This window comes from Pseudophryne corroboree (assembly GCF_028390025.1).
Source record: "Pseudophryne corroboree isolate aPseCor3 chromosome 7 unlocalized genomic scaffold, aPseCor3.hap2 SUPER_7_unloc_2, whole genome shotgun sequence".
Lineage (NCBI taxonomy): Eukaryota > Metazoa > Chordata > Amphibia > Anura > Myobatrachidae > Pseudophryne > Pseudophryne corroboree.
Window position 1 is genome coordinate 1,207,133 of NW_026967611.1, and position 12,354 is coordinate 1,219,486.

Consider the following 12,354-nt stretch of genomic DNA (forward strand, 5'->3'; position numbering starts at 1 on the left):
GGCTTTAAAATTTTCTTTCTAGTGTCCTTCGTTTGGGAGAAAAATGCAAAGGTACAAGACAGCTTTTCCTTGCCAATATCTCTCTTTTGCAAAGAGCTGCGCATTGGAAAATTCAGGGCTATGCCGTGTAGATGATGGCCTAACAGGAGGCTTTAAAAAAAAATTTCTAGTGTCCTTCGTTTGGGAGAAAAAGGCAAAGGTACAAGACAGCTTTTCCTTGCCAATATCTCTCTTTTGCAAAGAGCTGCGCATTGGAAAATTCAGGGCTATGCCGTGCAGATGATGGCCGAACAGGAGGCTTTAAATTTTTATTTCTAGTGTCCTTCGTTTGAGAGAAAAATGCAAAGGTACAAGACAGCTTTTCCTTGCCAATATCTCTCTTTTGCAAAGAGCTGCGCATTGGAAAATTCACGGCTATGCCGTGTAGATGATGGCCTAACAGGAGGCTTTAAAATTTTCTTTCTAGTGTCCTTCGTTTGAGAGAAAAATGCAAATGTACAAGACAGCTTTTCCTTGCCAATATCTCTCTTTTGCAAAGAGCTGCGCATTGGAAAATTCAGGGCTATACCGTGTAGATGAAGCACTAACAGGAGGCTTTAAAATTTTCATTCTAGTGTCCTTCGTTTGGGAGAAAAATCCAATGGTACAAGACAGCTTTTAATTGCCAATATCTCTCTTTTGCACAAAGCTGCGCATTGGAAAATTCAGGACTATGCCGTGTAGATGATGGCCTAACAGGAGGCTTTAAAATTTTCTTTCTAGTGTCCTTCGTTTGGGAGAAAAATGCAAAGGTACAAGACAGCATTTCCTTGCCAATATCGCTCTTTTGCAAAGAGCTGCGCATTGGAAAATTCAGGGCTATGCCGTGTAGATGATGGCCTAACAGGAGGCTTTACATTTTTATTTCTAGTGTCCTTCGTTTGAGAGAAAAATGCAAATGTACAAGACAGCTTTTCCTTGCCAATATCTCTCTTTTGCAAAGAGCTACGCATTGGAAAATTCAGGGCTATACCGTGTAGATGAAGCACTAACAGGAGGCTTTAAAATTTTCTTTCTAGTGTCCTTCGTTTGGGAGAAAAATCCAATGGTACAAGACAGCTTTTAATTGCCAATATCTCTCTTTTGCACAAAGCTGCGCATTGGAAAATTCAGGGCTATGCCGTGTAGATGATGGCCTAACAGGAGGCTTTAAAATTTTCTTTCTAGTGTCCTTCGTTTGGGAGAAAAATGCAAAGGTACAAGACAGCTTTTCCTTGCCAATATCTCTCTTTTGCAAAGAGCTGCGCATTGGAAAATTCAGGGCTATGCCGTGTAGATGATGGCCTAACAGGAGGCTTTAAAATTTTCTTTCTAGTGTCCTTCGTTTGGGAGAAAAATGCAAAGGTACAAGACAGCTTTTCCTTGCCAATATCTCTCTTTTACAAAGAGCTGCGCATTGGAAAATTCAGGGCTATGCCGTGTAGATGATGGCCTAACAGGAGGCTTTAAAATTTTCTTTCTAGTCTCCTTCGTTTGGGAGAAAAATGCAAAGGTACAAGACAGCTTTTCCTTGCCAATATCTCTCTTTTGCAAAGAGCTGCGCATTGGAAAATTCAGGGCTATGCCGTGTAGATGATGGCCTAACAGGAGGCTTTAAAATTTTCTTTCTAGTGTCCTTCGTTTGGGAGAAAAATGCAAAGGTACAAAGACAGCTTTTCCTTGCCAATATCTCTCTTTTGCAAAGAGCTGCGCATTGGAAAATTCAGGGCTATGCCGTGTAGATGATGGCCTAACAGGAGGCTTTAAAATTTTCTTTCTAGTGTCCTTCGTTTGGGAGAAAAATGCAAAGGTACAAGACAGCTTTTCCTTGCCAATATCTCTCTTTTGCAAAGAGCTGCGCATTGGAAAATTCAGGGCTATGCCGTGTAGATGATGGCCTAACAGGAGGCTTTAAAATTTTCTTTCTAGTGTCCTTCGTTTGGGAGAAAAATGCAAAGGTACAAGACAGCTTTTCCTTGCCAATATCTCTCTTTTGCAAAGAGCTGCGCATTGGAAAATTCAGGGCTATGCCGTGTAGATGATGGCCTAACAGGAGGCTTTAAAATTTTCTTTCTAGTGTCCTTCGTTTGGGAGAAAAATGCAAAGGTACAAAGACAGCTTTTCCTTGCCAATATCTCTCTTTTGCAAAGAGCTGCGCATTGGAAAATTCAGGGCTATGCCGTGTAGATGATGGCCTAACAGGAGGCTTTAAAATTTTCTTTCTAGTGTCCTTCGTTTGGGATAAAAATGCAAAGGTACAAGACAGCTTTTCCTTGCCAATATCTCTCTTTTGCAAAGAGCTACGCATTGGAAAATTCAGGGCTATACCGTGTAGATGAAGCACTAACAGGAGGCTATAAAATTTTCATTCTAGTGTCCTTCGTTTGGGAGAAAAATCCAATGGTACAAGACAGCTTTTCCTTGCCAATATCTCTCTTTTGCACAAAGCTGCGCATTGGAAAATTCAGGGCTATGCCGTGTAGATGATGGCCTAACAGGAGGCTTTAAAATTTTCTTTCTAGTGTCCTTCGTTTGGGAGAAAAATGCAAAGGTACAAGACTGCTTTTCCTTGCCAATATCTCTCTTTTGCAAAGAGCTGCGCATTGGAAAATTCAGGGCTATGCCGTGTAGATGATGGCCTAACAGGAGGCTTTAAAATTTTCTTTCTAGTGTCCTTCGTTTGGGAGAAAAATCCAATGGTACAAGACAGCTTTTCCTTGCCAATATCTCTCTTTTGCACAAAGCTGCGCATTGGAAAATTCAGGGCTATGCCGTGTAGTTGATGGCCTAACAGGAGGCTTTAAAATTTTCTTTGTAGTTTCCTTCGTTTGGGAGAAAAATGCAAAGGTACAAGACAGCTTTTCCTTGCCAATATCTCTCTTTTGCAAAGAGCTGCGCATTGGAAAATTCAGGGCTATGCCGTGTAGATGATGGCCTAACAGGAGGCTTTAAAATTTTCTTTCTAGTGTCCTTCGTTTGGGAGAAAAATGCAAAGGTACAAGACAGCTTTTCCTTGCCAATATCTCTCTTTTGCAAAGAGCTGCGCATTGGAAAATTCAGGGCTATGCCGTGTAGATGATGGCCTAACAGGAGGCTTTACATTTTATTTCTAGTGTCCTTCGTTTGGGAGAAAAATGCAAAGGTACAAGACAGCTTTTCCTTGCCAATATCTCTCTTTTACAAAGAGCTACGCATTGGAAAATTCAGGGCTATACCGTGTAGATGAAGCACTAACAGGAGGCTTTAAAATTTTCATTCTAGTGTCCTTCGTTTGGGAGAAAAATCCAATGGTACAAGACAACTTTTAATTGCCAATATCTCTCTTTTGCACAAAGCTGCGCATTGGAAAATTCAGGGCTATGCCGTGTAGATGATGGCCTAACAGGAGGCTTTAAAATTTTCTTTCTAGTGTCCTTCGTTTGGGAGAAAAATGCAAAGGTACAAGACAGCTTTTCCTTGCCAATATCTCTCTTTTGCAAAGAGCTGCGCATTGGAAAATTCAGGGCTATGCCGTGTAGATGATGGCCTAACAGGAGGCTTTAAAATTTTCTTTCTATTGTCCTTCGTTTGGGAGAAAAATGCAAAGGTACAAGACTGCTTTTCCTTGCCAATATCTCTCTTTTGCAAAGAGCTGCGCATTGGAAAATTCAGGGCTATGCCGTGTAGATGAAGCACTAACAGGAGGCTTTAAAATTTTCATTCTAGTGTCCTTCGTTTGGGAGAAAAATCCAATGGTACAAGACAGCTTTTAATTGCCAATATCTCTCTTTTGCACAAAGCTGCGCATTGGAAAATTCAGGGCTATGCCGTGTAGATGATGGCCTAACAGGAGGCTTTAAAATTTTCTTTCTAGTGTCCTTCGTTTGGGAGAAAAATGCAAAGGTACAAGACAGCTTTTCCTTGCCAATATCTCTCTTTTGCAAAGAGCTGCGCATTGGAAAATTCAGGGCTATGCCGTGTAGATGATGGCCTAACAGGAGGCTTTAAAATTTTCTTTGTAGTGTCCTTCGTTTGGGAGAAAAATGCAATGGTACAAGACAGCTTTTCCTTGCCAATATCTCTCTTTTGCACAAAGCTGCGCATTGGAAAATTCAGGGCTATGCCGTGTAGTTGATGGCCTAACAGGAGGCTTTAAAATTTTCTTTGTAGTTTCCTTCGTTTGGGAGAAAAATGCAAAGGTACAAGACAGCAATGGGTGAGCCTTGCCCTGGGAGAAGCACCTTCATGATCATAGTATCTCACCTGGCAGGTAAGTAGGAGTTGGGCTAGAGCTGGGGAGGGTCGCTGCTCGGGCACCCCCCTGTCAAGTGTAGGAGATCCAACTGAGGCAGCACAAGGAAACTCTCGAAAGAAGAACAAGGCTAGAGGAAGATCTGAGACAAATAAATCTGACTTTTACCAGAGCTGACCAGAGGAAAGAACAAACACAGTCCCCCACTACCACAAATAATGCAGTCGAGTTTCCCACATTTGGGGAAATCATACGGGTCAGCATACCCAGAATGCAATGAATGAACCTCACCCTGGGAGAACAATCTTCATGACCATGGTATCTCCTATGCAAAATAAGTATGATTTGGTGCTTCTCCCAAGGCAAGGCTCACCCATTGCACTCTGTGTGTGCTGCTCCTGCGATTTCCCCAAATGTGGGAAACTTGACTGCATAATTTGTGTTTCCCCTGGTTGGCTCTCGTATAATTCAGATCACTTTGTCTCAGGTCTCTCTCCAGCCTAGTTAGCTGTCTGTTTCCACTTCTCTTTTCTTGAGCCGCTCCCTTCTATGCCCTTGCACACTATCTTGACTTCTCCCGTCTGCGTACTTTGTGCCTTCCAACGCACAATGCGAACTACAGGTAGTGCTGCAGGGCCCACGCCCTTTTACTTGCCTTACAGAGTAGCTCTGGAGCTGTTACAGTGCCAAGCTGCTGCAAGAAATCAGCTTGAATGCTTCAGGGGCTGGGGCATGGCCAACATGAGCCCCACACCAAAGGAGGGTGTGGGTGTTTAATGCAAACTAGGGGTCACCCAAGCGCCGCAAAAGGCCGCCATGCCCTGCATACCCCTTTTCTCTTTTCATATGCAGATGAGGGTTCCAGCCAACTTTGGCCCACTGCTTGGCTAACATCACCGTATGCAAATCCATCTTCTGCAGACCTTCCCCAAGGAATGCTTGCACTAGTTGTTGCATTTGGTTTGTTGTTTGGGGGTGCTTCAGTATTAGGCAGCCTTCTGCCCTCCCATGTTCATCTGAAAATATGTGTTCTCCATGCAGTTGTTGTCCCCAAATGAGAGTTCCCTTGTGCTGCCTCAGTTGAATCTCCTTTACTTGACAAGGGAGGCATTTTGGATTTATTCTTTGGGTACCCTTACACCTGATGGTCTGAATGAGAGCATCGAACTGAACAACATTGGCAGTCTCTGAAGATTTTATCTATTGATTTACCTAATATATTATTTATTGAATATCCATTTATTGTATGTTTAATAAATAAACAAAATTATTAGAAGTAGCTATTTTGGAAACAGCTTTCCTCTTAGGATGAAACTGTATAATCCTGTTGTGTGTGTTCCTTTAAAGTTCTTTAGTAAAATCCACTAGTAATGATGAACATCAGATTTCTTCCTCCATCCTCTTTTTACACTTTCTCTTGGTTCTATATATATATATTTTTATTTTTATTTTATTTTTTTCCCCTCCTTCTCCCAAAAGGCCCCCCTCCCTCCCCCCCTCCCTGTTTTAAATTTTAAAATCTTTAAATCTTTAAATCTTCGAATCCTTAAATTGTCTGTTTAATATTTATTTTTTCTTCAATTCTTTTTGTTGTTTAAGCAGCAATGTAATTATTCCAGGGGTTAAAATAATGAAATATAGAAATAATATTAACAAAAATTAAAGGTAAAAATGAATTGATAGAATGATCCCATTAAAAGTAAATAAATAATATGGATGTTAAGCTGAGCGGGTTGGATTCGAACATGGGACTCACTGCATAGAGTGCAGGTGATGTTTCCCCTGCGCCACGAGAGCAGCTTTAATAGTGGCATGGATTTATGTTACCCTAAAAGGTTTTATATAAGTAAATGGGGATCCTTAGTGCTGAGTTTCTGAATTATGTATATGTGATTATAGATATGAGGTATTGATTGAAAGATTAGAGGTTAATCTGTATATAGATTATATATTTTCTGTTATTTTTTAAACCACCTTGTTGCTTATTTTATTATTATTTTTAATCACCATGTTGCTTATTTTTATATTATGAAATGCCTTTATATGTGCAATTGCAATTAGAAAGTTGTTCCATATATGAGTCATTACATGTATGCATCCAATTAGTATATGTATGTATCCAATCAACTAATTAGTAATGCTATTGGTCCGGTGCATTTTAAAAAGAGCCTGCTAGGCTGCTGATGTATCCTCTGACGAAACCGCTCTTGGATAACAGCGGAGAAACGCGTAAGAAGGTGACTACCGGACACTCTGATTGCTGAGATATAAGCACGTTCATGAACGAGCTACATCACGGCGGACGTCTGATGTAAAGACAGCGGTGAAGGGGAAAAAGCAATTTGAGAGCGAGCAAAAGGAGGTCTCTACCCCACGGCAGGGAGGAATATCCCGACCGCGAGTGCCAATAAGATCCAGCCACGGTTAACGGGGGTCGTAGCATACCGCTGTGTTTCATCAACCATCACAGCGCTCTCCCCCTGTTTTCTTTCATTACTCACGTGAGTTACATATGAACTTTAACTGCAGTAAATAAGAGGCGTTGGTTACAACTGTTGCTGTTCATCCACAAGAAGGAATTTAATGTATCAATTACAATTGGAAAGTAACGATTAAATTACAACAGCTGTATCCAGGAGGATTTTTTGGACACTTTAATAGACATTCCGTTGTCATCAAGGGCAATATGAAATAGATACTGATTACATTTAGATATGGATAGTGGTGCCTATATATGTTGACTCCATTGTATTTTATTGAATGTGGGTTTCTTCTGTCTATATATATATTTTTTTAAATAAAGAGCTTGTATATTTTATTTTTTGCGCTCCCTTGATAACAAGTGTGATTATCTTTAAAATTTGGTTTATTATTGGTAGAACAGTACTACCTATGGGAGCAGCATTTTATAATATATGGTGAAAATTAATAGATGTATAAAGATTAAATAAGCAACAAATTGGTGAAATAGATACGTTTTGATAGGAGCGCTGGGTTCTATATATATATATTGACATTTGGTTATATATATGTATAGACTTTATAAATTCTTGACAGAGATGTGCCTGAGCAGCGGCCCTCCCCAGCCCTATCCCAAATCATACTTATTTTGCATAGGAGATACCATGGTCATGAAGATTGTTCTCCCAGGGTGAGGTTCATTCATTGCATTCTGGGTATGCTGATCCCTGTGATTTCCCCAAATGTGGGAAACTGGACTGCATTATTTGTGGTAGTGAGGGACTGTGTTTGTGCTTTCCTCTGGTCAGCTCTGGTAAAAGTCAGATTTCTTTGTCTCAGATCTTCCTCTAGCCTTGTTCTTCTTTCGAGAGTTCCCTTGTGCTGCCTCAGTTGGATCTCCTTCACTTGACAGGGGGGTGCCCGAGCAGCGACCCTCCCCAGCTCTAGCCCAACTCCTACTTACCTGCCAGGTGAGATACTATGATCATGAAGGTGCTTCTCCCATGGCAAGGCTCACCCATTGCACTCTGGGTGTGCTGCTCCTGCGGTTTCCCCAAATGTTGGACACTTGACTGCATAATTTGTGTTTCCCCTGGTCGGCTCTCGTATAATTCAGATCTCTTTGTCTCAGGTCTCTCTCCAGCCTAGTTTGCTGTCTGTTTCCACTTCTCTTTTCTTGAGCCGCTCCCTTCTATGCCCTTGCGCACTATCCTGACTTCTCCCGTCTGCTTACTTTGTGCCTTCCAACGCACAATGCAAACTACAGGTAGTGCTGCAGGGCCCACGCCCTTTTACTTGCCTTACAGAGCAGCTCTGGAGCTGTTACAGTGCCCAGCTGCTGCAAGAAATCAGCTTGAATGCTTCAGGGGCTGGGGCATAGCCAACATGAGCCCCACACCGAAGGAGGGTGGAGGTGTTTAATGCGAACTAGGGGTCATCCAAGCGCCGCAAAAGGCCGCCATGCCCTGCACGCCCCTTTTCTCTTTTCATATGCAGACGAGGGTTGAAGCCAACTTTGACCCACTGCTTGGATGACATCACCATATGCAAATCCATCTGCTGCATGCCTTCCCCCGGGAATGCTTGCACTAGTTGTTGCATTTGGTTTGTTGTTTGGGGGTGCTTCAGTATTAGGCAGCCTTCTGCCCTACCATGTTCATCTGAAAATATGTGTTCTCCCTGCAGTTGTTGTCCTCAGATGAGAGTTCCCTTGTGCTGCCTCAGTTGAATCTCCTTTACTTGACAGAGATGTGCCTGAGCAGCGGCCCTCCCCAGCCCTATCCCAAATCATACTTATTTTGCATAGGAGATACCATTTTCATGAAGATTGTTCTCCCAGGGTGAGGTTCATTCATTGCATTCTGGGTATGCTGACCCCTGTGATTTCCCCAAATGTGGGAAACTCGACTGCATTATTTGTGGTAGTGGGGGACTGTGTTTGTGCTTTCCTCTGGTCAGCTCTGGTAAAAGTCAGATTTATTTGTCTCAGATTTTCCTCTAGCCTTGTTCTTCTTTCGAGAGTTCCCTTGTGCTGCCTCAGTTGGATCTCCTTCACTTGACAGGGGGGTGCCCGAGCAGCGACCCTCCCCAGCTCTAGCCCAACTCCTACTTACCTGCCAGGTGAGATACTATAATCATGAAGGTGCTTCTCCCAGGGCAAGGCTCACCCATTGCACTCTGGGTGTGCTGCTCCTGTGATTTCCCCAAATGTGGGAAACTTGACTGCATAATTTGTGTTTCCCCTGGTCGGCTCTCGTATAATTCAGATCTCTTTGTCTCAGGTCTCTCTCCAGCCTAGTTTGCTGTCTGTTTCCAATTCTCTTTTCTTGAGCCGCTCCCTTCTATGCCCTTGCGCACTATCCTGACTTCTCCCGTCTGCTTACTTTGTGCCTTCCAACGCACAATGCAAACTACAGGTAGTGCTGCAGGGCCCACGCCCTTTTACTTGCCTTACAGAGCAGCTCTGGAGCTGTTACAGTGCCCAGCTGCTGCAAGAAATCAGCTTGAATGCATCAGGGGCTGGGGCATAGCCAACATGAGCCCCACATCGAAGGAGGGTGGAGGTGTTTAATGCGAACTAGGGGTCATCCAAGCGCCGCAAAAGGCTGCCATGCCCTGCACGCCCCTTTTCTCTTTTCATATGCAGACAAGGGTTGAAGCCATCTTTGACCCACTGCTTGGATGACATCACCATATGCAAATCCATCTGCTGCAGGCCTTCCCCCAGGAATGCTTGCACAAGTTGTTGCATTTGGTTTGTTGTTTGGGGGTGCTTCAGTATTAGGCAACCTTCTGCCCTCCCATGTTCATCTGAAAATATGTGTTCTCCCTGGAGTTGTTGTCCCCAGCTGAGAGTTCCCTTGTGCTGCCTCAGTTGAATCTCCTTTACTTGACAGAGATGTGCATGAGCAGCGGCCCTCCCCAGCCCTATCCCAAATCATACTTATTTTGCATAGGAGATACCATGGTCATGAAGATTGTTCTCCCAGGGTGAGGTTCAGTCATTGCATTCTGGGTATGCTGACCCTTGTGATTTCCCCAAATGTGGGAAACTTGACTGCATTATTTGTGGTAGTGGGGGACTGTGTTTGTGCTTTCCTCTGGTCAGCTCTGGTAAAAGTCAGATTTCTTTGTCTCAGATCTTCCTCTAGCCTTGTTCTTCTTTCGAGAGTTCCCTTGTGCTGCCTCAGTTGGATCTCCTTCACTTGACAGGGGGGTGCCCGAGCAGCGACCCTCCCCAGCTCTAGCCCAACTCCTACTTACCTGCCAGGTGAGATACTATGATCATGAAGGTGCTTCTCCCAGGGCAAGGCTCACCCATTGCACTCTGGGTGTGCTGCTCCTGCGGTTTCCCCAAATGTTGGACACTTGACTGCATAATTTGTGTTTCCCCTGGTCGGCTCTCGTATAATTCAGATCTCTTTGTCTCAGGTCTCTCTCCAGCCTAGTTTGCTGTCTGTTTCCACTTCTCTTTTCTTGAGCCACTCCCTTCTATGCCCTTGCGCACTATCCTGACTTCTCCCGTCTGCTTAATTTGTGCCTTCCAACGCACAATGCGAACTACAGGTAGTGCTGCAGGGCCCACACCCTTTTACTTGCCTTACAGATCAGCTCTGGAGCTGTTACAGTGCCCAGCCGCTGCAAGAAATCAGCTTGAATGCTTCAGGGGCTGGGGCATAGCCAACATGAGCCCCACACCGAAGGAGGGTGGAGGTGTTTAATGCGAACTAGGGGTCTTCCAAGCGCCGCAAAAGGCTGCCATGCCCTGCACGCCCCTTTTCTCTTTTCATATGCAGACGAGGGTTGAAGCCAACTTTGACCCACTGCTTTGATGACATCACCATATGCAAATCCATCTGCTGCAGGCCTTCCCCCAGGAATGCTTGCCTAGTTGTTGCATTTGGTTTGTTGTTTGGGGGTGCTTCAGTATTAGGCAGCCTTCTGCCCTCCCATGTTCATCTGAAAATATGTGTTCTCCCTGCAGTTGTTGTCCCCAGATGAGAGTTCCCTTGTGCTGCCTCAGTTGAATCTCCTTTACTTGACAGAGATGTGCCTGAGCAGCGGCCCTCCCCAGCCCTATCCCAAATCATACTTATTTTGCATAGGAGATACCATGGTCATGAAGATTGTTCTCCCAGGGTGAGGTTCATTCATTGCATTCTGGGTATGCTGACCCCTGTGATTTCCCCAAATGTGGGAAACTCGACTGCATTATTTGTGGTAGTGGGGGACTGTGTTTGTGCTTTCCTCTGGTCAGCTCTGGTAAAAGTCAGATTTCTTTGTCTCAGATCTTCCTCTAGCCTTGTTCTTCTTTCGAGAGTTCCCTTGTGCTGCCTCAGTTGGATCTCCTTCACTTGACAGGGGGGTGCCCGAGCAGCGACCCTCCCCAGCTCTAGCCCAACTCCTACTTACCTGCCAGGTGAGATACTATTAAGTTGATTTTTGAAAGAAAACAATACTGTCAATATACTATTAAAACAAATTAAAATGGTAAAAGTTATTGTACTTTAAGTAAAAATAAAAGAGCTAAAATATCAATCCCAGTTTTGGATTACTTTAATTAACAAAAAAAATGCATATAGCAGAGGATAGTTTCAATCTGCCTACCTCTGGGTTATGGGCCCAGCATGCTTCCATTGCAGTACTCTGCTGCACATGTAAGTGCAAGAGATCCTGAAGCACTCACTCATCATGGGAAAGTACCAATGTGTTTCTTCGTTGGTTGATCTAAGAAACATCTTACAAAAACTCTCCAGATTATTGACTTTCTAAAGTTTTTCTAGGAAACGTTCTAGATGAATGCTTATTAGCCTTTGTCAGTATGCACTTTTGCAAAGTGTCTCTGTTGCGCAATCAGATAGTGTGTTCGGTTACTAACCAAAAGGTTGATGGTTCAATCCCACCCAGGGATGTAATTGACCTTGTGATCAGGTTTTGGTGATCTTTAAGTAGACAAGTCAAAATTTCAAACCCCCTCTTATGATGTAGGGTACCTGGCCTTCTCTGATGTAACCAGAGTTCGTTTTGATTAAGTGATTTTATAAAAAACAGCTAGGTAGCACAATTTAGCAGTGGGTTGCAGAGAAAAAAAAATATGCTGGCAAAAAAATCCAATTCAGTGATTGAACAGCTCTTCATTTTCTGGCTTTATTTTAATGCTAACAAATTTGTTCTCTGAAAAGTGTCCACAAAGCCAAGTCTCTGATGAACACCTTTGTAGGGATGGTTTTTTACCTATTACTAAATTAAACTTGCTTCATTGGAAAGGCAGCAAGATGCATCCTCATTTCAATGTCTACTGAAATAATACGGGTTGACACCAGGAAACATTAACGCCAATGCATCCTTGCTGCTTTCTCATGTGGAAGTCTGTTTAATGTGAAAACAAGGTGATATCTAAGTGGCACACAGGTAAGGAATTAAGAAAATCTTTATTTAATGGTGAAGATGTTTCTCACAAAATTGTTGCCCCAATGCATCACTGAAATTCAAGCTGGAAAGATGATTTTAATATATCACTTGTACATTTTGTATTGCTCTTCTGGTGACAATGTAGTTTGTTTTTGTCAATTACCATTTTAATAATAGGGTAAAGAAAATTAAGTGGATTTTTGAAAGAAAACAATACTGTCAATATACTATTA

The 12,354-nt window shown here is 43.1% G+C and overlaps 8 non-coding genes across 8 annotated transcripts; 7 read left to right on the top strand and 1 right to left on the bottom strand.

Annotated features, from left to right (window-relative positions):
- Window positions 1–4,427: 4,427 nt before the first annotated feature.
- Window positions 4,428–4,591, bottom strand: LOC134986046 (U1 spliceosomal RNA). Its single transcript, XR_010192077.1, has one exon. It is a non-coding gene; the product is annotated as a U1 spliceosomal RNA (small nuclear RNA).
- Window positions 4,592–7,349: 2,758 nt separating this feature from the next.
- LOC134986051 (U1 spliceosomal RNA) lies at window positions 7,350–7,513 on the top strand. The gene has a single exon (XR_010192081.1). It is a non-coding gene; the product is annotated as a U1 spliceosomal RNA (small nuclear RNA).
- A 152-nt stretch (window positions 7,514–7,665) lies between these two features.
- LOC134986180 (U1 spliceosomal RNA) lies at window positions 7,666–7,828 on the top strand. Its single transcript, XR_010192193.1, has one exon. It is a non-coding gene; the product is annotated as a U1 spliceosomal RNA (small nuclear RNA).
- A 671-nt stretch (window positions 7,829–8,499) lies between these two features.
- On the top strand, window positions 8,500–8,663 carry LOC134986001 (U1 spliceosomal RNA). Its single transcript, XR_010192036.1, has one exon. It is a non-coding gene; the product is annotated as a U1 spliceosomal RNA (small nuclear RNA).
- Window positions 8,664–8,815: 152 nt separating this feature from the next.
- On the top strand, window positions 8,816–8,978 carry LOC134986136 (U1 spliceosomal RNA). Its single transcript, XR_010192155.1, has one exon. It is a non-coding gene; the product is annotated as a U1 spliceosomal RNA (small nuclear RNA).
- A 671-nt stretch (window positions 8,979–9,649) lies between these two features.
- LOC134986026 (U1 spliceosomal RNA) lies at window positions 9,650–9,813 on the top strand. The gene has a single exon (XR_010192059.1). It is a non-coding gene; the product is annotated as a U1 spliceosomal RNA (small nuclear RNA).
- Window positions 9,814–9,965: 152 nt separating this feature from the next.
- LOC134986171 (U1 spliceosomal RNA) lies at window positions 9,966–10,128 on the top strand. Its single transcript, XR_010192185.1, has one exon. It is a non-coding gene; the product is annotated as a U1 spliceosomal RNA (small nuclear RNA).
- Window positions 10,129–10,798: 670 nt separating this feature from the next.
- LOC134986221 (U1 spliceosomal RNA) lies at window positions 10,799–10,962 on the top strand. Its single transcript, XR_010192221.1, has one exon. It is a non-coding gene; the product is annotated as a U1 spliceosomal RNA (small nuclear RNA).
- Window positions 10,963–12,354: the final 1,392 nt, after the last annotated feature.